Source organism: Lutra lutra, chromosome 13 (assembly GCF_902655055.1).
Source record: "Lutra lutra chromosome 13, mLutLut1.2, whole genome shotgun sequence".
Taxonomy (NCBI): Eukaryota; Metazoa; Chordata; class Mammalia; order Carnivora; family Mustelidae; genus Lutra; species Lutra lutra.
Genome location: NC_062290.1, coordinates 11,591,200 through 11,615,993, shown reverse-complemented (window position 1 = coordinate 11,615,993; position 24,794 = coordinate 11,591,200). Strand labels below are relative to the sequence as shown.

The 24,794-nt window shown below is 43.0% G+C and overlaps 1 protein-coding gene across 5 annotated transcripts in view; it reads left to right on the top strand.

The window, feature by feature from the left end:
• The window catches only part of APBA1 (amyloid beta precursor protein binding family A member 1), a 193,809-nt gene that overhangs the window by 8,711 nt on the left and 160,304 nt on the right, over positions 1-24,794 (top strand). The gene's annotated exons all lie outside the window — the stretch shown is intronic.

Genomic DNA, 24,794 nt, shown 5'->3' with positions numbered 1-24,794 from the left:
TTTTTTTAAGATTTTATTTATTTATTTGAGACAGAGAGAGAGAGAGAGCAAGCACAAACAAGGAGGAGGGGCAGGGGGAGAAGCAGGCTTTCCACTGAGCAGGGAACCTGACATAGGGCTCAATCCCAGGACGCTGGGATCATGACCTGAGTGGAAGGCAGAGGCCTAACTGAGCCACCCAGGTGCCCCAACTGTGAAGGAATGTTTATTTAAATTGGCATTAAAATCTTGGCCTCCTTTGTGCATGTATGCATGCCTCCGTCCAGTCATTCTTTTTCAGCCACATGAAGTCCAGAAGCATCCCTTTCCAGTACCTTTGGCAATTATTTCAGGCTATCTCCCCCTGACTGTTCTGAAGAAACCTCTGAAACCTACACTTCCTTTTCATGAAATCTTCAGACTTAACGGAAAAACATGTTTTTGAAATGGTCTCTCCCTTTAAAATCCATTGTCATCCCACCCAGCATTAATGAATTGCTTGATTTAGGCTCCTGTTATCTTGGAGATAATGGGCTCTTTGCTTTGCCGTATTTGTATTCTCCTATTCTTGAGAAAGGAATTCAGAGAACGGCCTCAGGAGATGGGAGCTTTCTATGGAGTCAAACATAAGGGGACTTCCCTTTTCCAAAGTCTAATTTTGGGTAGCAGTAAACCCATCCCAGTCCACTAAATTTACTCTCCAGCCCCCTCCTCTCCTACTCCATGGAGAATTCACTAATGTGAAAAATACTGCAATCATTTATTTATAAAGGTGTTGATTCGTTATCATTCTGAACAATATAATCATTTATATTTCTGATTTCTGATAAATTCTCTATCTTGAGATCATTTCTGTATTCATTAACAGGTACACCTTATTTTAAAGAGGAGGTGTACTTGACAAGTTCTGCATGTATTTTTCCCCATAAATTGTAGTGTGTTTTAAATGCAGAGGAAGAGTTTGTCACTGGAAGAAATCCCACTCAGCAGGAATAATTAAGCTCTTAACGTGGCTGTTGAGTGTATAGGATTCTTTTTTTTTTTAAGATTTTATTTATTTATTTGACAGACAGAGATCACAAGCAGGCAGAGAGAGAGAGGGGGGGAAGCAGGCTCCCCGCTGAGCAGAAAGCCCAATGAGGGGCTCGATCCCAAGACCCTGAGATCATGACCCGAGCCGAAGGCAGAGGCTTTAACCCACTGAGCCACCCAGGCACGCTGAATGAATTAGGATTCTTACACTGGACTTTCCTAACCTGGATCTCCCCTGCTTCGGTGGCTTTAAAAATTTTTGGACCATGATCCCTAGTGAAAAATACAATTTCCAACAGAGCCCAGCAATATAGGTGAGTGAATATAAACACACAGGCGTGTGTGTGTGCACACACAAACACATCACTGGAAGAGAAGTTTCACTCAAGAGTACTTGTCCTTTGTAACGTGTAATACACTCCGATATTTTCTGTTTTGTTCTGTTCTGTTCCATATGGTTGGCAACCCATTAAACTGATTTCAGCACTAATGGGCTCTGACACGCAGTTCAAAAAACACTGTTCTGTTGTATTGTATCCATCAACAAGAGTGCCTATTTTCTTACGGTGTGAAATAATTTCATGTCGGAAGGTTGGGTTTTTTTAAAATGTGTTTCAGGTCATTAGCATATTTGGATATTGGGTGGTGTGTGTTTGTATAATGTCGTAGTAGTCCTAAAGGGAAACTTTATTGTTTAGTAAATATTTTATTTCTGAAAGAAGGAATTATTCATGTGGGAACTGGAAAGCGGAGTCAGATGAATGGATCCATTCTCAAATCTGGTGGCTTTCCTGGGCTGTGCAGACCACGCCCTGTCACTGGGCCCTGACCTCACCATTGGACTGATTACTCACTGGCCTGCCTAATCTCTCTGTACAATTCTCCCCCCCCCACCCCCGCCCCCTCCTCCCTTCCTGCCGCTTACAAACGGTAGCCCCCAGGCCCTGGAAGTTCAATTACTTAATCCTCAATTGCAGCCAAATATATTTCCTCCCTGATGTGAAAACAGTTTTACACCCAGTTCTCTTCCAAATAACTTGAAAGTACAAGAATTTTTTTTCCCCCTGAGCTAATACCTAGGGGAGTCTTGTCCTAAAGGAGCTAGAATTTGTTCCACAGGTGGAATGTTTCCATAGTGTTAGGTAGTAGGAAAGTCTAACCTACTCTTACACTCAGGTATGAATGCCTCCTTTATGGCTCTCTAGTGGTCTGATATGAGTACATATCATTCATTGTTTTAAATGTTCCACAGCTTCCCCATCCAGTGAATGAAAATAATAAGGTAACATTACACCTGCAAAGTGCCAGGCATTGTGCTGAGTAGTCCACAACTAACTCATTTGCTTCTCGTAATGATCTCATTTACTCTTTACAACCTCATCAGGAGGGGATTTATGCAGCAGAGAGGGCTCTGAGGCTCCCAGAGGTCCTGCCAGCGATTACGGGGCAGGACAAGGGCACTCACGTCGGGCCCCAGGAACACACACCATCTGAGGCTACTTTTGCCCTACAACAAACGTGTAAACCAATGAGAAAGGCTGTATTCCGACAGAACTGTATTTTTGGAGACTGAAATTTGAATTTCATATCTCTTCTACATATCACAAAATTTGGGTACCTTTCTTCCTTTTTTTTTTTTTTTTAACCATCTAAAAATATAAACCACTCCCAGCTCTCAGGTAGTAGTACAACAACAGGCAGTAAGCCGGAACTTGGTTTTCTGACTCCTGGTCCCAGATAGTTCCTGCTCAGTCTTCTTTGTCCTGGGGCCCAGCAGTATCCCCTCAGCCCCACTCACCCAGCTGACCTCCCTTCTTTATGATGCCCTTGTCCCACATGGTGTGTGTCTGTCTGTGTGTGTGCGTGCGTGTGCGTGTGCGTGTATGTGTGTGCTGCTCTTGCAGTGAGGGCTTCTCTCCACTCTCAGCGCCATGAGACAGTTGTGATTTGGTACTGCCATTAATTAACCTCCAATATTGAATTGGTCTCTGGATTGGGCCGAGCCTCAGTATCTCCAGCTGTAAAAAAGCAGAATGATGAAACCTGCCTTTCCTATCTCTTCTCACATAGAACGGCTGGGAGGGTCAAATGAGATATAAAAAGGTACAGAAAAGTAAGGTAGATGCATCACTTCCTTCTTTGTGACCTTGAGCAGAAGTGATGTGTCCCTCCTCTAAACAAGGAGTGGGCAAGCATTTCCAGTATAGAGCCAGATAGGAGGTAGGCTCTGCAGGCCAGACAGGTCTCTGTCACAGCTTCTCAGCTCTGCCACTGTAGGGCAAAAGCAGCCACAGACAACATGTAAACCAAAGAGCGTGGCCCTTTGCCAATAAAACTTTATTCGTCTTTGCCAAAACTTGAATTTCATATCAGTTTCACATGTCACAAAATTTGGATTCCTCTCTTGATTTTTTTTTTTTTTTGACCATCTAAAAATGTAAAGAACCTCTCCCATCTCCCAGGCAGTCCAAAAACAGGTGGTGGGCTGGATTTGTCCCATGGAACCTAGTTTGCTGACCCCTGGCATAAATGCTCATGACACATTATTCCACTTGTTAGCAAGCAACCACGGTTCACTTTGGACGACAGCAACGCTGCCCACTTTATTCCAACTCTCTCTTGCCCTTCTAAAATACACATCTGCCCACCCACATTTTCCCCCACCTCCTTTGGCACCGGGAAGGATAATAGCATATAGACAGCATGCACGTAAACACACACATAGGAAGTATACTCTCAGTATGTGTTTGTTGAATAAGTGGGGAAGAGCAAATCTTGCTTTTCTCTGTATCTTATTTTTCTATCTTTAACAGAAATTCCATCTATTCTCTAGTAAACTTTTGGGAATGACTCAGCTTTTGTAATTAAATTTTGGGGGCTTTAAACTTCATGGCTTGATGTCCCCCTCTCCCCCGCCATTAACTATAGAAGGAAAAGAATGTCAGGGAAGAAAGAAGGAGGAAACAGTCAAAACAAAAATCCACATTTCAGCAAAAAAAGGGCTTATTGGAGAATAACGAGAGTGGCCAAACGTTTAGCTTTGGTCCCTGGGGCTTCCTATCACTCTAGGAGCTCCGAAGGCTGCCAGCTGCCCTGCTTTTAGCTATGCTTTCCCAAAAATTTCACTCGGGGTCCAGAACTCTGTGCATTCAGCTATAAACCAAGAGGACCTGGTAGAATGTGCTTTATCTTTTCTTCTGTATGTACCCAACATGCGTCAAGGCATCACACACATCTCTGAACAGCAAAGCCTGGAACATGGCTCCCGTTTGATTTTTGGGTAAGTATAGGCCCAAAAGTAAAATAATTAAGAGATATATACGTTTAAATTTTTCTTCTCAAAGGGAGATGGACGGAAACTGGGCGGTGGGATTATAGCTGCACATACATGTGTGTTATTTTCCCACATGATGATGAATATGTTACTCTGTGTTCTATCATGAAGAAATTATATATGTGTGTGTGTGTTTAAGGGGTGGGAAAAAAGGAATAGTCTAGAAAATTGGAACTGAAATTATTAATAGCATGTACCCTTTAATAACATTTGTTAAGGAAAGGAGCAGTTAGGTCAGCTTTCAAATAAGCTCTTTTTTAGTGTGCCAAAATATATTAATTATCTGTAATCCGGGAAAAAGCTCCATGGCTGGTGTAAAACACATTATAAAGTGTGCTTTCAGGTTGGCGTAGCCGGCCAGTGCTCTAACAGACGTCGTCTAGCCTAGAAGACAGAATGTTAAGCTGGTGTCAGAAGTGTACATGACTTTAAGTCATGTGAGGCCTTCAAAGCCTGTTTGGGGAAGAACGAAGGCTGAGGGGTTCAGGCTTTCGTTTCCTATTGTGTCTGAGCTGCTCTGGGTGAGACACAACATAGTGCTTGCTGGCTCTCTAAAGACTGTTTCCAAAATGACCCTTAGTGGGTGGAGGCAGCGGGGGATGGGAGTGACAGTGGGTGGCAGGGTGGCTTACCAGAGAGCCACAAGGTGGTGGGGAGCTCATTACCCGTCTATCTGCAGTTTCTTGTACAGAAGGAGGCTCCCCTTGATGAAGTCAAGGGATTGTGCTTACGAAGGCAGAGGATGACGGTTTTGTTCCTGATGTTATGTGCACAGTGAATCTTACCTTCTCTTCTGAGTGTAATTTTTCCTGTCTTAGACACAGACACCCCCTCCTCTATCTGTCTTCCCCTTGAGCAATTACAGTGGGGCTGGTTACGTCTCATGGCTTATGGGGACGGCTCCCTTCCACTCTAGAGGTTTCCAACAAATGTCTGGTTATCATTGATTGTCCATTCATATGCAGGCTACGACACTGAAGCTGGCCAGAGGTCTGTATTCGCTGGTTAGGTTTGTAGAGGTCTTAGACTAGGCTCCCTAGAGCAGACACTGAGAAGAGGGAATCTCCAAATCCCAGTCTTCTTCCTGGGGAGTAGCTGCTGGCTCCTGGTAGTGTGTGTGGGGGGCATGGAGCAGAGGTCCGGGATCTGTCTGTTACAGTGAATCTCCTGTTTCTAGAGCCTTCTCTACCCCCCATCTTCTGCTAGGATTCTGCGGTCCATTTATTCCAAAGAAATGTGTCAAAATCTCTTGTTTGTGGATCTTCTCACTTCCATTCTCTTTGTGGATTTATAACTTATCTATGCCTTTCTCCTCATTTCGGTGGGCTCCTGAGAGGAAAAGGATGAAAATCTATGTGGTCAAGCTTCCACCTTTAACCAGAAGCCACTCAAAGCAAAAGCCAAAGTAGAATCTTTGAATGAAGCAAGCACACATGCGTGTGCACACACTTGAACATCAGCGGTACTGCAACCTCTTGGAAATAGGCCAATCATTGAGAATTAGCCAATCCAAGTATTATCTAGCAAAGTGCTATATTAGCTAAAAGCAGTAGTTATAATCTGTTATAACCATTAGTTGGATAACGTGAGCCAGGGGCTGTTACTGATATCTTTGGGCTAAGCTTGGGGATGTCTGTCTTCCCCAACATTTTCAGGTAGTAACCAAGACACAGGTCAGTAAACGGATGTCCCCTGAACTATGCTTCTCTTATCACATCAGAGTTAATCTTAGCCATTATTGAGTAGTAAATAGGAACCTAAGTGAAACTTTGGCAGTCTCCAAAAGCACCATCTTGTTGTTCAAGGAATCTTGAATTAAAGCAGCCGCCCTCTGTGTGTGACAAGTTTACGGCAGGCTAGGCTCAGTACCGTGCAGACAGCAACCATCTCTCTGGTTCTTCTGGCATGACTCCTTCCTATGCGCCGAACAGACTTGCCTTTTCTTCCTTATCGGAAGAAAATCTTGGGCTGGTCCCTTAGATTTCCCAAGTACTCTTAAGTGGTGAAAAGTTAAATCCGATCTGTTAATCCCATGATACAGTCCTGAGTGATAATAAAAATTCTAAACTCCTGCCTAATTTTTGATCTTTAAAAGTTGGAATATAACTTGAACATAAGTGAAGAACAGAAACCCCCAGTGGAGTGTGAGTGATTTTCGCACATCTGAAAACCCACATAACTGGATCAAGACGCAGAACCCATCAGGCACCTCCCCCAGTCAATATCAGGTAACCACTACTTTGACCTTTAGCCCCATAAAGCAACTTGACCTGTCTCTGCAGGTGTGGAGCTGCCGGGTCATATGGTCGGTGTGTGTTTGGGTTTAGAGACATCGGGGAACAGTTTTCCATAGTGGTTGCACCAGTGCCTGCCCCCCCCACCCCCGTCCTGGGCGATTGTTTACGGGAGTTGTAGAAGTTCCTCACCCTCGTGGGCGCCTGCGTCATACCCTTCGGTTAGCCTTAGCCGCTCTGGGAAGTGTGCAGGGGCGTTGGGCGTGTCCAGTTTTAAACTTCACGTCCTCCAGCTCCAGCCGGCTGCTCCTATGGAGCCCGCATTATGACCACAGGAAGCACACGCCCTGTTCCCCTTACAGTAGAAGTGCCTTGTGCTCTAAACACAATGCCTTCTCTTTGCCCTGCCAGCTCTGACGAGCCTTAGATCTCTCATGGCGAGCGAGAGCCAGCCCCTGGCACCCGGCTCCCGCAGACTCCCGAGGGCCTGCACCAGGCTCCTGGAGTTTCTCCTGAAGCCTTCTTCCCTCAATGGGTTCGTCAGCTGGGGTTGCCATAATGAAACACCACAAGCTGAGGAACTTAACCAACAGAAATTTGTTTTCTTATGGTTCTGCAGGCTGGAAAGTCCAAGACCCAGGTGTCAGAAGGTTTGGTTTCTTCTGAGGGAGGCCTCCCTCCTTGACTTGCCGATGTCCACCTTCTGACTGTGTCCTGTCATGGTCCTTTCTTGTCAGAGCACCTCTTCATGTGTCTTCCTGTTCTCACAAGAACATCAGTCAGACTGGATTAGAGCCCCACCTCATTTAACCTTAATTACCTCTTTAGAGACCCTGTCTCTAAATACCCTTACATTAAGGATTAGGGTTTCAACCTTTGGATTGGTGGGTGTGGGGGGGCGGTTTACAGTTTCAGCCATTATTCTCGTGTGTGTGTGTGTGTGTGTGTGTGTGTGTGTGTGTGTGTGTGTGTGTGTGACTCTGCCAGTTCTCCAGCAACATGAGAAATACTGAGGGGACAGTGAACTTTGTTAAATCAAAGTACAATCAGTCATGATTTAACGTACTAGTTGGGAAGACTTTTTTGAATAATGTAAGTAAAACACGTGCAACGAAGAGCATAAAATACCCATCTCTTCAGTGTACAGCTTGAGGACTTTTACATATATACACCCAACCACCCAAACTGGAATGTAGAACATCACCAGCACCCCTTAGATTTCAGAATACTCCTTCGCAGTCTCTGTTACTCCCTCCCCAGGGGTAACCACTAGTATGGCTTCTATCACCATTTACCAGGTTTGATGATTCTTGAACTTCCTGTAAAGAAAATCACATTAATACCCTTTAAATTCCGATTCTTTTATTTGGCGTATTATCTGTGAGATAAACCCATGTTATTATATACATTGGTAGTCCGTCCTCAGTGCTGGAGAGTGTGCAGTAGTATAAATGCACAACAATTTGTGTATCCATTCTGTTGATAGACATCTGGGCTACTTACAGTTTTTGGCTATCATGAACTAAGCTGCCGTGACATTCCTGTATATGTCTTTCTGCCTTCATTCATATTTCTTGGGTGTTTGCTTGAGAGTGGAATTCCTTGGCCATCGGGTAGGTATGTGTCTAGTTGGAAACATTCTAATTGAATTTGTATAATATGTCTTTCTGTTTGGTGTAGTTTCAACAGCTACCCTTCACAACTCAAGTATGGATGTGGGCATACATGCTTCCCTTTAATGAGGCAATTTGTTTTGTTGACTTTTTTTTCTGATTAATTTTATTGTCGAGCTCAGTTCACTGAATGTGATTTTGTTACTTTTTATATCAAAGGTAAACGAGGCATATGCTTGTGAATTCACTGGATACTGAACAGGTTATTCATGCATATTTGAGGAATGTTTTTGTCACACTCTGTTAAGAAGCCAACAACCATCTACTAACAGGCATATTACTTTTTTTTATCTGAATCAACAAGGTTATGCATTCAGAATACTTTTCATTAAAAATAGTTTCATGTATAACAAAATAAGCCAGTGCATATCTTAATTTTTAAAATCTTAGTTTTAAGCCTTAGCTGAGTCCCGTTCTAACCGAAATATATCAATTTTAGCTAGAATACTATAAAGCAGCTTTAAAAAAAACACCCAATAATAATAAAATGGCAAACATTTATGTACTGCTCACTTGTAAGTAATGTCAGACACTGCTCAAAGCACTTGACATACATTAACTCATTTAATCCTCATCAACACTAGAAGGTATGCTATTAGGGTCTTCATTTTACAGATGAGGCCACTGAGGCACAGAGAGGTCAAGACACTTTGCCAAGATCACACAGCCGGTAGGTCGCCAGAGTTCAGAATCTGTGCACATATAACCATGAAACCACACTGCCTTTTCTTTTCTTTTTTTTTTTTTTTTTTCTTTACCACACTGTCTTTTAACTCACTCTCACCCTTCTGTTTATTCATGGGGGTGGAGACTGTGGGAAAGAGCCTTCTGCTTTCTCAATTTCTAGACAGTTTCTCAGTTTAGATGGAAGCTAGAGCAGTTAAAATCTTTATTATTACTTTGATTCCAGGAATCAGATGAAAAAGAATGCCACCTGCTATCACTATCTTAAAAAAGCACGCTGATGGAATACCTCCCTTCCCCCTTTTTAAGTCCTGAGGTCATAGCGGGGAGAGCTGCTGGTGGCCTGGATGTTCCTACAGATACTCCGAGGTCCGGGAAATCTAACCTTACATGGGATGAGGATGATCCTGAGTGAGATAGGCCTTCACTGCTGTGGTCAGAACACTAACTCCTTACTCTGCGGTCACCCTTAGCCCACATTTGCTGTGCGTGGACACGGCCCCAACCCTGCGCACGACCCAAGCAGAACCAAGCACAGAACACAGGTGCTCATGCAAAGCACACACGTCATCGCTATTGTTAAACCGGCAAGTGCTAGGACGGAAAGGTGAGGGTGCTTGCCTGTGACGAGGAGGGGACTCCTGTCAGGGTCACTCAAGAAGGACTTCTCTGTGTGAGGAAGTAGCCGAGGGGGTAAGAGGAAGTAACTCCAGGCAGAAAGGAGAGGCTGTACCCCGGCCCTGGGAAGGGAGGGGGTGTCCGGAGGGGACAGTGGGAGGTCAGCGGGTTGGGGATGTCGCCAGGGCCAGATCAGGCAGGAGCTCCAGGCTGCCCTTTATTCTGAGGATAATAAGAAGCCAGTTCAGTGTTTCAGTTAAAGCAAAGATGTGATCAGATTTGTGCTTTTCTGACAGTAGATTGGAAAGAGGCCAAGAGGGAAAAGCACATTTGTAAATATTTTGCACAATGGAAGGTGATTCCCATTAGAGCACATTCCAGAACTCCACATGGAAGGTGGTGATTTGGAAGCGACTGGTGGAAGAGCGGGGAGCGAAGGACGGATGAGAGGTATTTATCAGGTGACGTCATCAGGGCGTGGGGACGCCCTGGGAGGTGAGGAAGTAACAGGCATCACTGGCTGACTCCCAGGGTTTGTTTGTGCTGCTAGAGGGATGGGGTTTTCAGGCACCGAAATCAGGGCTGTAAGATGAAAGATGACTCAGTTGGGAGGGAGGGCTGGGAGTGAGGAAGGCACCGACCAGGACGCTTCTGTGAGGCCTCCAGGAGGGGGTAGGGTAGGTGCTTCGATAAGGAAGCCCAGAACTTGAAGGAGAGGTCTGGACTAGAGAAAATGCTAATCAAGCATCTTAGCTTTAGAAATTAGATTCAGAGCGCACCTGGGTGGCTCAGTTGGTTAAGCGTCTGCCTTTGGCTCAGGTCATGATCCTGGGACCCTGGGATCAAGCCCCATGCCAGGGTTCCTGCTCAGCAGGGAGTCTGCTTCTCCGTCTTCCTCCCCCGGCTAGGGCTCTGTTTCTGTCTCTCTGTCTCTCTCAAATACATAACTAAAATCTTGAGGGAAAAAAAAAGAAATTAGATTCACTAATCCATAGGGATGCCTTGAGCTTTGGTAGATCAAGTGCTTTAGAAAGGCAGCATGGAGAAGGAGTTGAGTGGAGAGACAGGAGTTAGACCAGTCAAATCGTCCTTTTTTTTTTTTTTTTTAAAGATTTTATTTATTTATTTGACAGAGAGAGATCACAAGTAGACAGAGAGGCAGGCAGAGAGAGAGAGAGAGAGAGAGAGAGAGAGAGAGAGAGGGAAGCAGGTTCCCTGTTGAGCAGAGAGCCCAATGCGGGACTCGATCCCAGGACCCTGAGATCATGACCTGAGCCGAAGGCAGCGGCTTAACCCACTGAGCCACCCAGGTGCCCCGAATCGTCCTTTCTTAAAGCTTCAGACCTTCTCTGAACTACATCTGGAGCCCTAAAACCATAGAGCTCTACGATAGCATGGGTGGTTCGTGCTCTTAAGTGGAAAACCTGTCTATGGTTTAGAAAAAATTTTGGCCACTGTGAAATGGACAGATAGGTTGGAAGGAAAAATGGCTGAGCGGATAGGGTTTTACGAGTGTCTAAGTATTTGACCAGTTTGTCTTTAAAATAGGTAAGCAGTTTGTACAAACTGTTTATAAACATGTTTACCTATAAATTTGGCTAATAGTAAGGTTTAAAGTATCAGCTGTGAATGACTGGAAAAGTTACTTTGATGTCCTGGGTTTTAGGTATCTTAGGGCAGCTTATTCAAGTGTCCTTTGTAAGTTTATCGTGACGTTAAACCCATGCACGTATTCTGACCCAGCCTCTGGTATCATTTTGTTCCTAACCACGTCCTCATCTCCCCACACATTTCCCTGGAGAACATTGCTCTTGGTGAGAAATGGTGAGGCCGAGGGTCTAGTGGGTAGATGGTGAGTAACCAGCATAAAAGGTTAATGACCATGCTGTTCACTTTCCTAGCAGGTGACACCATAAACAGAAGCATCAAGGAAACTTCCAGCTCTGGCCAAGTGCCCAGAGGGGTGCCACAAGATTCAGGCCCACATTGGGGCCAGCCTTGTGGCCCGGGCTGACATCCACTGCCAAAGCTCACCAGCCACACAGTGCTGGCCTTGAGGCGCTGTCTCTGTTACACCTGTGGCCCTCCCCCCAGAGAGCCCAGCACCGAACCCCTGCTCACAGCCTGGCCATTCTATTCAGAAGGACATGAGCTAACATGGGTCATTTTGCACCTTGGACTTGATTTCCTAGAAACCAACATTGTCAGAAACATTTTACCTGGAGATTTTTAGACACTTAGTATTATTATTCCGTTCTTACGTATTGCCGGGTGCTCAAGTCTTTGTATTTCGTAGCACACACTCTGGTACGTGAAGGCAGCCAACTTTTAAGGCTTGATTGTTTGAGGTTTGCTTTTCTGTGTAATTACACACATAAATGGTTTCTTTCATGACCTTGAGTTTAACTTAAGAATAAATCCGAGGAAAATAGTGTCAGGAAACCCAAGAGAGAGGTAATTGGCTTTGGTTATTGTCTACCCAGAAACCTGTCAGATAGAGATTATGTGTAATATTTGGAGTTGGGCTGGCTGTCTGACTGTGGTCGCTTGCCTGATCCGGCCACTTTGCAAAATGCTGATAAACCCTTGGGGAGGTGGGTGTGTTTTTATGGCTTGATTTTAAGAGTAATGATTTATGAAACTTAGATACTTTATCTGAGGGCAGCGAGGAATAAAGAACTAGCCGAGGTAGAACTGCAGATCTGAGATTCCATGATTTGCTTCCTTTTCATTCACTTTGTGAAGGAAAAGGTTAAGATCAATAGATAAACTTTCTAGGCTTGAACAGTGCCTGCTTTCTGAACAAAAAGAGCCATAATCCCATTAAAATGTCTTGCTGCTAATGAAACCTCTGGCCCCGGCTTCAGATATTTTCTGTTTCTATTTTCATCAACCTGTGATGACACAGGTTTTATACCTCGTTCCTAACACACGGAAACCTGTTGAGGGGTTCTGAATATTAAATACTGGTGCATTTCCTGACAAAGCAGTGCAGTGAGCAGCTGCGGGCCCCGCTCATCAGGGGGCCACATCTGTTCTCCCCAGTGATGGGCCAATGAGACAGGCCTTCCGCCACAACTTTGTTTCCCCATGTCCGGGGACTTGGGCTGGGAGGGCACTGAGAGGAGAAATAGTGTCCCTCAGGGTCCCTGGGTGCCTGGGCGTGTCTGGAGCTGCTGAATCCCATCCCCCAACTCCCCTCCCAACTCTGGAAGCAGTGAGAGACAAATGGAGCTCTGTTACTGATAGAGCCAGCTGGAAAGGGTGCCTCCGGTGTGCGGTGGCCTAGGATGGGCTCCCGCGCTCCGCTAGGACACAGTAGGGCAGTGCCTGCCTGGGAAGCCACCTGTGGGCGGAGAGCAGTCCACAGTGCAGGCCCCTGTGGGCACGCAGAAGTGGGAGAGAGGAAGGCTTGACGCTGGCCATGCCCCTCCCAGCATTCCCGTCACCCCATGATGAGGGGTGAATGTTGGGGTCGGGCCGGAAAGGCGAGGACGTTACTGACTAGGAATCCCTCATGGGAACATCAGAACAAGGGAAGGAAGTTGTTCCTAAAACATTCTGACAGCCACGGAAGGTAGCAATCGTCATACCTGCACAAAAAAACAAAAACAAAAACCAGACGAATTTCTGTATGTTCTATAACAACGTTCTATCACATAAGAATTATGATAGAAAACTTATTAACTATATATAAGCAAAATGAAGGAAATCAGTATCACTCATTACCCTACTAGCCCGAGATAATGACTGCTAAGATGACGGTATAATCTCTTCCTTGGTGTGTATCCAAAAATACTGCTTATGTGCTGTTTTTCATCCTTTCTCTTTCCATTTAGCACTATCCTAAGTTTTAATAAATCTAGAAAGCTTATAAATAAATCTGGGAGCTTATCAAAATAAGACTTTTCCTATTTTCAGCTTGCTTATGTGCCGGAGGGCTGGCTTTCAGCTGGTTGTAAGAGTGGTGAGTGGATATACACCTGTTGGGTTTAAAACAAAAGAGAACAGAAGCAGTGGGTCAGGATTCTTAGATGCGAGCGACAGAAAGTCACGCTGGCTGACCAAGCCGAAAAGATCCCTGAAACATTTAGCTCTCAGAATTGCTGGGAGAAGTGGGAGCTGGGATGAGGGCTGAACTTTCTGGAACAGCACCCCAAAGCCAAGCCTTGGAACCGGTCTGGCGAGAAAATGCCTTCTCTTCTGAGCTCTCCATGATGGGCCGCTTCCGCATCAGGACCTTAACAGCCCCCGAAGCTTCCCCTGTGCCAGGTGCTCAGACTTGCAGCCTCTGCCACCGCTACAGACACAGTGGGCTCCCCTTTCCCTTTCACACCACCAGCTCGTGAGTCCACCTATGCGCTCATTTGCCTGGTTGGCAGAGCCCCAGTCTCAGTCCATTTCTCTAGTTGCATGGGAAACCGGGCGAGCAGGTATCTCAATTTTTGTCTCCTGTTTGGAGAGGCTGTCTTGCCCGGCTCACCTGGATGCGTGAAATGTGAACTCCCACCAAACACAGGACAAAGCTCAGTCAGTGGGGAGCCAAAGGCAGGAAAGGTGTTTTTGCAAGTGCCATGTTGTCGTGAGTCCTTGCCTTAATCGATGTTTGCGGATAACTGACCAACTGTCTATCACAATCAGGGCTGAAAATTGACTTCAATCCTGTTGGCTCACGTGGCTGGCACAAATCAAAGCTCTCTTACCTGCCTATCTTACAGGTCAGTCAGGATCAGATAAGGTGGAAAATGCTTTGTAAACAATGGAGAACTTAGAACCCCTAGTTATTCAGCCCCTCACCCAAGTTCTTTTTACCTCCTTTGCAGCCCAGCCTCCATCTGAAACTGTTACCTGGAGGATCACCATCTCCCTCTAGTTCCATCCGCACATAGACTTCTGATCACTTGCCAGTTTGTACGGGTTCTTTCTGCTCCTGGTGCTGTGTTATTCGCTGGGGCCCCTTTTCCAGAGCCCTGTTCAGACCCATGTCCTCTCCCACCCCAGACAATCACAGTCATTGGCATTCTCCTCATTGCAAACAGGCATCTTCCTAAATAAGAGCTCTTATTAGCTACCCCAGCTCAAGAGCCATCAGTGGCTCCCTGCTACTCAGGGAATAAAGTCGGCTTCCAAGGGGCTTCACCATTAGGACCCCGGCTCTCTATCCAGCATCATTTCACAGTTCTCAATAGACACCCCCCAACTTCCTCTACTCAGACTGATCACTTATTGTTTCCCAAACACAACCAACCCCGGGCTTTGTTCTTATTGTGTTCTGTACCTGGGGCGCCCTCCCCCATCTCCATTTGTCAAATCATCCTCTGTTTTAAATTTCTAAACCTCTATTGTATCTGTAGTAATTTCTCCTTTTCCATTCTGTTTTATTTGACTCTTTTCTCTCTCTCTCTTTTTTTTTGGGGGGGGGGTCGGTCTTGACAGATATCTATCTTACAAAACCTTTTGAAAGAATTATCTTTCAGATTTGTTAATTATTTTTAACCTTGTTTTTGTAGTTTTCTTGTTTTGTTTTGCTTTGCTTTTGTAGTTTTCTAATTTATTACCTTATTTTCTGCTTTTGGTTAATTTGGACATGCTTCCCCCCCCCCCTTCTAACTCTTTAATTTGCATGCTTAGCTCATTTATTTTTAAATTTTGTTATGTGATAAATGTGTTTAAAGCCCAAATTCCTCCAAATACTATTTTCACCACACCTACATATTTTTACATGTAATGTTCACATTCTAATTCAGTTTTAAATATTTCTCATCCACATTCTTCAAGGCCTTTTACATATACTACCTCCTTTCTGATACCTGTTTCATCACACATCTATAATCTCTCATTCTACCCTCCTTGACTTTGAGATTTTTTTCTTTCTTAGTACCCTCTTATAATCTGGCTTTTAGTTATCTGTGTGAATTTAAAAAAATTTTTTCCAGCTGTATAAATTAGTTTTTTAAATTTTAATTCGAGTATAGTTAATATACAGTGTTATATTAGTTTCAGGTGTCCAATATGATAATTCACCAATTCCATAAATCACCTGGTGCTCATTACAATTGCACTCTTAATCCCCATCACCTATTTCCCTCATCCCCCCCACCCAACTCCCCTCTGGTAACCATCAGATTGTTCTCTATAATTAAGAGTCTGTTTCTTGGTTTGTCTCTTTCTCTCTAGTTCCCCTTTGCTCATTGTTTTGTTTCTTAAATTTCGCATATGAGTGAAATCATATGGTATTTGTTTTTCTCTGATTTTTTTCACTTAGTGTAATGCTTTCTACCTCCATCTGTGTTGCTGCAAATGGCAAGATTTCATTCCTTTTTATGGCTGAGTAATATCCCATGATATGTATACATATGTGTATGTGTGTGTGTATATGTATATGAGTGTATACATATATATATGTATATATATATATATATATATATATATATATATATATATAGCTCCCCCACATTTTCTTAATCCATTCATCTATTGATGGACATTTGGGCTGCCTCCCTAATTTGGCTATTATAAATACCTGTATGGATGTTTTAATCTCTGCACTGAAAACAGTGTGTCCCTTGGCAGTGTCTAAGGACTGTGTATTGTTTACCTCTTCTGGCTCCAGCGCCCCGTGTATGCAGCAGTGCTATGTGCTCACTATTAAATTGTCTGGAACAAAGGTTTTTTAATTTTTCACACCTGTCTACTGAATGATCAATCATTAAATCTCAGTCTACAAGTCCTTGTTAAGCTTCTTTTATTTATAGGTCCCCGTGCTGTCCTTGAGTGTGTTTAAAGAAGCTTAAACTCTTGGGGTGCCATGTTGGAAAGACACATGGCTGAGTTGCAAAGAGAAGAACAGCATTGCTGGGCCTTTGGAAATAGAGCTCTCTAGTAAGAGCATTTGGGTCTTATGAGTTTCCCTAAAGCCAAATTGGAACTGCCAGAATGTAATTAAATAGTTCATAGTTATTGAGTCAAGTCTTCTATTGAGAACTAACAACAGAATTTGGGCGGAATGGGAACAAAAAACTGGTATCAACCTTGAAAGACTATAGAATACCATAGACATGGTAGGGAATACTCACCATGGTATATTACCACAGGGGATAAATGGACTATGATAATGGTCACTGAGTTAAAACACATCTGTGAAACAACACTTTATTTAACAAATATTTATGGAACATTTACTCTGTGTGTGATACTGAGAGTCTTGGTGATACAATAGGGGACATAACAGTCTCACTCTCATGAAGCTTTCATTCTAGTGGAGAAAAATATAAATTAACAAGTGGATATGTATCATCATGTCAAGTTCTTACACTACTCAAGGACAAATAGAGCGGAGTAATGGCAAAGAATGTGACATAGGTGTTGGTGTTTTCAATAGGGCAGTCAGGGAAGGCCTAACCATTTGAGCAAAGACCTGAGGAAGTGCAGGAGCCAGCCTTGTCAGTGATTATGGGAAGAGCCTTCTAGGCAAAGGGAACAGCAAATGCAAAAGCACTGAGGCAGTAGCATGGTTGGACTCCTTGGAAATCATAAAAAGATAAGAGATAATAGTATGAGCTTAGTATTAGCTCAGGTAGGGCCTCATAGGCCGGGAGGCTGATCATTACTACCCCACTCTATATCTCTCTCCCAGAGTGTTGTCATATAAGCCAGCCCCTCCCTGCTCACTGGACATTGGGCCTTGGGGCATGTGCTCTGTATCGATAGCCAAACAGACCTCAAGATGAATCGATCCAATTCTTTCTCCGGAGAATTTGGGTGTAAGACTTTATAAAGTGATGAGGCCAGGCAGGTCTGGGCCAGCTTGTTTGGCTTTTGTTTCCAGAACAAAAAAAGAGAGAAAGAGAAGAAGCATGAGGTAGATATGACAGAAAAGAAATGGATATAAGAGGCCATTGGATCTTGAGGAAGAGTAGGGGTGTGCCAATTCTTGTCTCTGACCTTCCTGAGGCCAGCTGTACTCCATTTAAAAAAGTTGTAAAATATCCATGTCCTTGTTCATAAATCCATGTATACTTAGGCCAGCTCAAGTAAGCTCCTATTTCTTTCAAATCAGTGGTCACCGAGTCAGACACTGTTTCATCCCTCATGAGGTATGGAAGAGGTACAGAAGAGGGGCTGTTGTGTTGATGCTGAGGAAGGCAAGGTCACTGGGACTGGACAGGTAAAGGAAGACCTCCTAGGAGGGCCACCAGCCTCAACAAATACAATAGCTGTTGGCATCTAGGGAAGTATTTCTCATTTCATAGTGCTTACTTCAAAACCAACTGTTACCCTTCTCTTAAAAATTACAATTTATAATTAAAACTGTATGTATATAATTGTAATATACACACATAAAATTCATCTTTGTACTATGTGCAGTTTGATGAGTTTTGACAAATCTATGCAGTTTTGTAACCTTCACCGTAAGTCAAGATCCATGATTTATGTCACCCCCAAAAAGTTCCCTTATACCCCTTTGCAGTCAATCCCCTCCCCTCAGCCTCAGCCCTTGACAAACACCGATCTGTTTTCCATCCCTCTAGTTTTGCTGTTTTGAAGACTGTCATACAAAGGGAATCCTACGCTATATAACATTTTATATCTTGTTTCTTTTACTTGGCATACAGTTGAGATTAATCCATATTGTTGCATGGATGAGTAGTTCATTTTTATTGCTGTTTTATTTTTTATTTATTTTTAATTTTTTAAAAATAGGCTCCATGCCCAGTGTGGAGCCCAACACAGTGCTTGAATTGACAACCCTGAGATCAAGACCTTAGGTGAGATCAAGAATCGCACACTTAGCCGACTGAGCCACCCAGGCACTCTATCACTTTTTAAATTTTTATCCCAATACATAGACATATCACATTTGTTTATCTACTTAACACTTGATGCACATTTTGGCCTTTTCCCATTTTTGTTATTATGAATAAAAATACTAAGAATATTCACACATTAGGTCTTTGGGTAGACATTTGTTTTCATTTACTCCAAGGAGTAAATCCTTAGGAGTGGGATTGCGGGATTGTTTATAAATATAATTTGGTAGGAAACTGCCTATATTCAAGTTCTCCAGAGTAAAAGAACCAATAGGATATGTATATATAGAGAGAAACAGGGATTTATTTTAAGGAGCTCATGTGATTGTGGAGTCTTGGTAAATCCAAAATCTGCCCCAGTAGGCTAGAGACCTAGGAAAGAGTTGCAGCTCAGGCTTGAATGGCAGTCTACTACCAGAATTCCTTCTTGTTCAAGAAGGCCCATTTTTGTTCTATTCAGGCCTTCAGATGGTTGGATGAGGATAACCCACATTAAGAAGGATAATCTTCTTTACCCCAAGTCCACTGATTTAAATGTTAATCTCATCCAGAAAACACCTCCACAGAAACTTCCAGAGTGGTGTTTGACCAAATATTTGGATCCCATGACCCAGCCAATTTGACACATAAAATTAACCATCCTACTGCCAAACTGTTTTGCAAAGTGGCTGTACCATTTTGACTTTTCCACCAGCAAGGAAGGAGGGTTCCAGTTGCTCTGCATCCTTGTCAACACTTGGAATTTCCAGTCTTTTTAAATTTAGCCATCCTGATGTGTTTGTAGAGCTAATTCACTGCATTCCCTTAATGACTGACTAATGAGGTTGAGTACCTTTTCATGTGCTTATTGGCCAATCATATGTGATCTTTAGTGAAGTATTCAAATCTTTTGCTTATATTTTTATGCATTGTTTGTCTTATACCTAAACTATATAAACCCACTCTTACAACTCAATAATAAGTCCTTTAGCACCAACATGTTTGCAGATATTATCTCCTAGTCTATGACTTGTCTTATTGTCTTAACAGTGTGTTTCACTGGCTAGTTTTTCGTTTTGATGAAACCCAAATTATCAAATTTTTCTTTTATACTTCATGTTTTTTGGTGTGTCCTGTTTAACAAGTCTTCTCCTAGCCCAAGAGCACAAAGAATTTTCTCCTGTGTTTTCATCTAGAAGTTTTAGAGCTCCCACTCTTATATTTAGGTCTCTGACCATTTCAAGTTCATTTTTGCATATAGTAAGAGGCAGGGCTTGAACTTTTTTTTTTTCCATATATGAATATCCAGTTGCTCCAGTACCATTTTTTAAAAAGATGGTTTTTCTTCATTGAATTATCCTAGCACCTTTCAAAAATCAACTAACCATATATGGTGGTCTATTTCCAGACTCTGTTTTGTTTCATTGATCTATATGTCTGTCCTTATATCAATACCACATTGTCTTGATTACTGTAGCTTTGTACTAAGTAAGAAATCAACAAATGTTGATTCCTTGCAAGCTTGTGCAAATTCTATAGATCCCAACAGTTCTAAACCTCCCCCAAGGGGTATTTGTCCTCAGATGAGGATTACTATCCCAAGTATTCTACATTTGCTTGGTTTCCCAAGTGTGAGGGTCCACACTGCTTTATGATTTCCAAATCAAAAATACTATATTCTAAAACTAGAAAACTATTTCTAGTAATTTGTAAAGCAACTTTTGTGTTTACATGTGCATATAGGATGTGTGTGTGTGTGTGTGTGTAAGAGTCTTAGAAGTTGTTCATAAGTGTACATTGCAAAATAGACTGGCATCAAATCTGAATAAAGCTTGCTACCATTAGCATTTTCTGTTATCTTTCTCTTTTCTTTGTAACTTCTTTGTAGAAAAAACAGACCAATTTTCCTATAGGATGTCCCAGAGTCGATATTTGTTGGTGGTCCCCTGTGGTATCATTCAACGTGCTATCTTTCTCTGCATTTTATATAAATTGCTAGTCAGATCTAGAGCTTTTATTGGATTTAGTTTCAATTATTTTTTTGCAAGACTATTTCATGAATGGTTTTTCTGAATCTATTAATGTATCGAGCATTACAAAATGACAACTTTCTAATTTTACCATCCTCTCATTTATTAGGTGGATGTCTTCTGTAGAGAAATTTCCCCATGTCAGCTATCTGGTTATTTTTAATTACAGTTCACACTGGCAAGGCAGGGTAATTGCTTGCTTCTTTTTCTTTGTTTTCACCAGTTTTCGAAATAAGGAGTTGATTTGCTCACGTTCTCCAGAGGTAACTGGGGCGGAGAAGTTTTTATTGTGACTATTGACTTTAGTGCCATGAATTTAAACACATTTGCTGTGTTGTAATCCATTACAGTTTAGTGGGTAGTTTGGTTCCTGAATCCTTTTGTCAGTATCCTATAGTCCTTGATAGCTCCCTTGCTTCTGGTGTGATAGGATGTTCCAGGTTCATTTTTCATATTCCTGCATCAGACCTGGAATCAACCATTTCTTCTAAGAATCCTATTTCTTTTAGGCAAGGTGGTAAAGCCTACAATCCACTGGGGGTACTCATTGCTACTAGGGTGGTCATTACTTCTAGGCCAATTTAATAGGCAAAATTGGTGATATGTAAATCTTTTAAAGATAAAATACATCATGAGTTTATGCTGGTCTGCCCTATTCAAGTTCAGTCCTATGGGATTACAGCTCCCCTTTAGAAGAGAAAAATCTGATACTTCTTTCAATTAAAAAAAAATCCTCAAAGAAGAAAAATTTGTAATTTCATACAACTTCAGTAGGCTTCAGACCTTAGAAAGGAGAAATGAAGGGGCACCTGGGTGGCTTAATTGGTTATGTGTCTGCCTTTGGCTCAGGTCATGATCTCAGGGTCCTGGGATTGAGCCAATCATTGGGCCACATAGGGCTCCCTTGCTCAGCTGGAAGCCTGTTTCTCCCCCCACCACCCTTCTCCCTTCCCCTCTGTCCCTCCCCCTTACCCTGCACTGCTCACCCTCTCTCTCAAGTAAATAAATAAAATCTTCAAAAAAAAAAAAAAAAGAATAGATGAAAATAATACAATGCCAATATCTTTTTTAAAATAATTTTTTTTAATAAACATATAATGTATTATTAGCCCCAGGAATGCCAATATCTTTTAATAGCAAACTGTCCCTACAACGTAGATGGTTTTGGGTTTTGGGTTTTGGGTTTGGGGGTTTTTCTTGTTTTTGTTTTTTTGCATTTACGACTAAAATAAATGATAAGATTGGATTATAATGGAAATTAAAACCTCCATAAATTCTTCTACACTTCTAGGGGCCCACAGGTGAACCCACCTGTTGGAGAAGCCCTATCTCAGGCTAAATCTCTATGTTACTCTCTTGAGATTTCACTAAAGGTTAAACCCTTTTTTATCTTTATTCCATTAATCTCCTGAATGGGCACTGAGGCAGCTGAATAAAAGCTTTTTGTCTCTGTTTAGTCTGACTCCAAGATTATCTTTTCTTAGTAAAGATTTGTATATGTGCTGCCGAAGCGAGCACTCTTAGTAAAGATTTGATGTGACTTTTTTTTTTTTTTGAAGATTTTATTTATTTATTTGACAGAGAGAGATCACAGTGGACAGAGGCAGGCAGAGAGAAGAGAGGGAAGCAGGCTCCATCCCAGGATCCTGAGATCATGACCTGAGCCGAAGGCATCGGCTTAACCCACTGAGCCACCCAGGCATCCCAAGATTTGATGTGACTTTTAATCACTTATCATCTAACTCCATGCATACCAGGCTTGCATACGTACACGGACCAACTGCTTAACCTCATATACACAGAAAGGAAGGGAGGGCCAGGAGCAAGGGCTTTATTATTCACTTTGTAAGTATTCACGTGAACGTTTTGTCCATAAATCTTGATTTCCTAGTGCACTTGAGGTATGATTATCTGCACAAAAAATCTGATGTGTACGCAGCTCTTCAGCATATCTCTTGAGTAAATAAAATTATAGCTTATCAGTCGTGTGGTATTTCGGAAGAAACACCATTTTCAGAGGTTGCTAATACTGCTCAGTTATGGGTTTTGTAAGGACGCATTCATGCTAAAGTCATGATTCAGGAACTATATGCCAGCCTTGAACAACATGGTCAGTCTGAGTTTCCAGAATGTTCTTCCTTTCACAGTCTCATATTCCTGGCTCTCTTTTCCCAATGTTGAATGCCTCTTCTCTGGCTCCCTTTTTAGGCCCATGATCCATTTTTCCAAACAAAAATGTAATTTCAGCACTATTTTTTATAATCATGATTTTTAAAATATTATGACGGCAGAGAAGATCTTAATATCACTTTTGCTTGTATGTGTTTTGGGTTCACATTAAATTGATGGAGAGTGTTAACACAAGACAAACACAGCTTCTCTGTGCTAGGACTTGTCTGTGTTAGAACTGCCTTTAGCCTGGGTCTGCTCCTCCAGAGTATGGAAACACGCTTTGCCATTGTGTTCCACTGGCCAGTGGTTCATGACCAAAGCAGCTCACAAACATTTACTGAGTAATTTTCTCATATGGAGCTCAAGTGTGACCCAAGAATGCAATTAATGATTAATTCATATTGTGATGCTGAAAGCTGCTGTTGGTGTCACCTTCTAAAATTAAGCTTCTGGTTATCATTAAGAGCCGCAGCCTCAGGGCATTCAGTATTGCTGTTGGCTTGATTGTTAACAGGGAGAGCTCCAGGATGGATCTTTTAACTCCTGTTCCACTAGGTCAGCTAGGCAGAGGTGAGGTCATGCTGGAGAAAACTTGTGTTTGAACCTGTTCTCAAGGGCATGCGTGGTCACAAATGCCTTGGTGGAACTGAATGTGGATGGAGAGGAAACTTTGATCATTTGAGAGCCGGAGGACCGGGAAGTCCTCTTATCCTGCAAGTCAGCAGCGAGACTAGCATTTACCTGAACAGAAGGTCAGGGAGGACAGTGGAGGCTGAGAGGTTTGGGAGTCCCTCCCTTTGTCTTCCGTGTAAGTGACCAGCTTGGATGACAGGAGCTGAGAGTGCAGTGATCTGGGTGAGAGTCTCAGCCTTCTAGCTCAATTGTCCTTTTTTCGTTTACATACGGTGTTCAAGGTTCCACCACCCTTCCTGCATGGCTATACGTCACTGAAGCCCGAGTGATGTGTCACTCTAGATCCCAGCAGGAAACAGTCATGTAACTTAGGAGACTTTAAATAGAGGGACTACTTAAAACCGTAGGCTCAGGGTTAAGGAAAACAGTAAGATATGGTGAAACATCTTGGAGCTTGCAACCGTGAGGAATCTTTACCTGCAGCTAGGCCTGAAAGAGGATTACCGAACCCTGGGGAGAGTGGCCAGCAGCCTGGCTGGAGCTGTGGCCTCCGAGAGGTGTCACCCGCGGTGACCCAGCAGAGACAGAGCTAGAGGAATTGACACCCAGAGCTCACTTTCCTTCCTCTCCTCTGTCTCCTGCCAGTGCCTCCCATGGGCTGAATCTAGCCAGAAGCCAGAGGATAAGGAAGCCCATTGAGGCAGAAGGTCAGCCTTCTGGACCACAGAATAGAGAGAGAGTAGATCCGGAGAGGCCAATGGAAAATACCCAACAACATCTATTTCCTACAATATATAGAACTGGGGATTGTTTCATACGGGAAAATGACAAGTATGGACGAGTAATTCAGATACCTGATTTCAGGTCACCTCATGGGGTTGAAGTGAGCGCACCAGAAAGACTTGGACCAAAAATGGTTGTTATTGTTCTCATCTTCGTATTCATTAGGAGCTTACTTGGTGCCAGGTTCTATTCTGAATACTTTATATTAACTCATTGTGTCTTCCGAACAACCCCATGAGGCGTATATCATGGTTAGTTCCATACTACAATGGAGGAAAAGGAAGCACGGGGAGCCTGAGGGGTCTGCCCACAGCCCCCCACCTAGGACGTGGGGAAGCAGGACTGCAGCCCAGACTCGAGGGCTGCATTCATGCCCCGTACAGCCTCCGACTCAATCAAGTCCAAGTCCATAAAATACATTTGAGGAGGGACATTGCGGTGTTCAGTGATGATGATTATTTGCTTCCAGTTGACGGTTGGAAAGAGATTTTGTATGTTGTAAATATCTTCCTACACTTGAGGATTTCAGGCTTCTAAAGCAAAGTTCATTAATTTGTGGGGGGACTCCACCTAGAACAACTTTCTAATGCTTTCTCTACCCACCCCCCCCAACTTTAATGCTGTTTTTCTTTCCTCTACTATTCAGAAAAAAGGTTTTCCTCTTCACCCTCAGAAGGATGGTAACAACAGAATAGCCTCTACCCAGTGCCAGACACTAGCTGGAGGGCTTGAGAAGGATGAATTATTTGACCTTCATTAACAGCCCTGCAAGGCAACTGTTAAAATCCCTATTTTGCCCACAAGAAGACTGAGTCCTAGAGACACAATTTCTT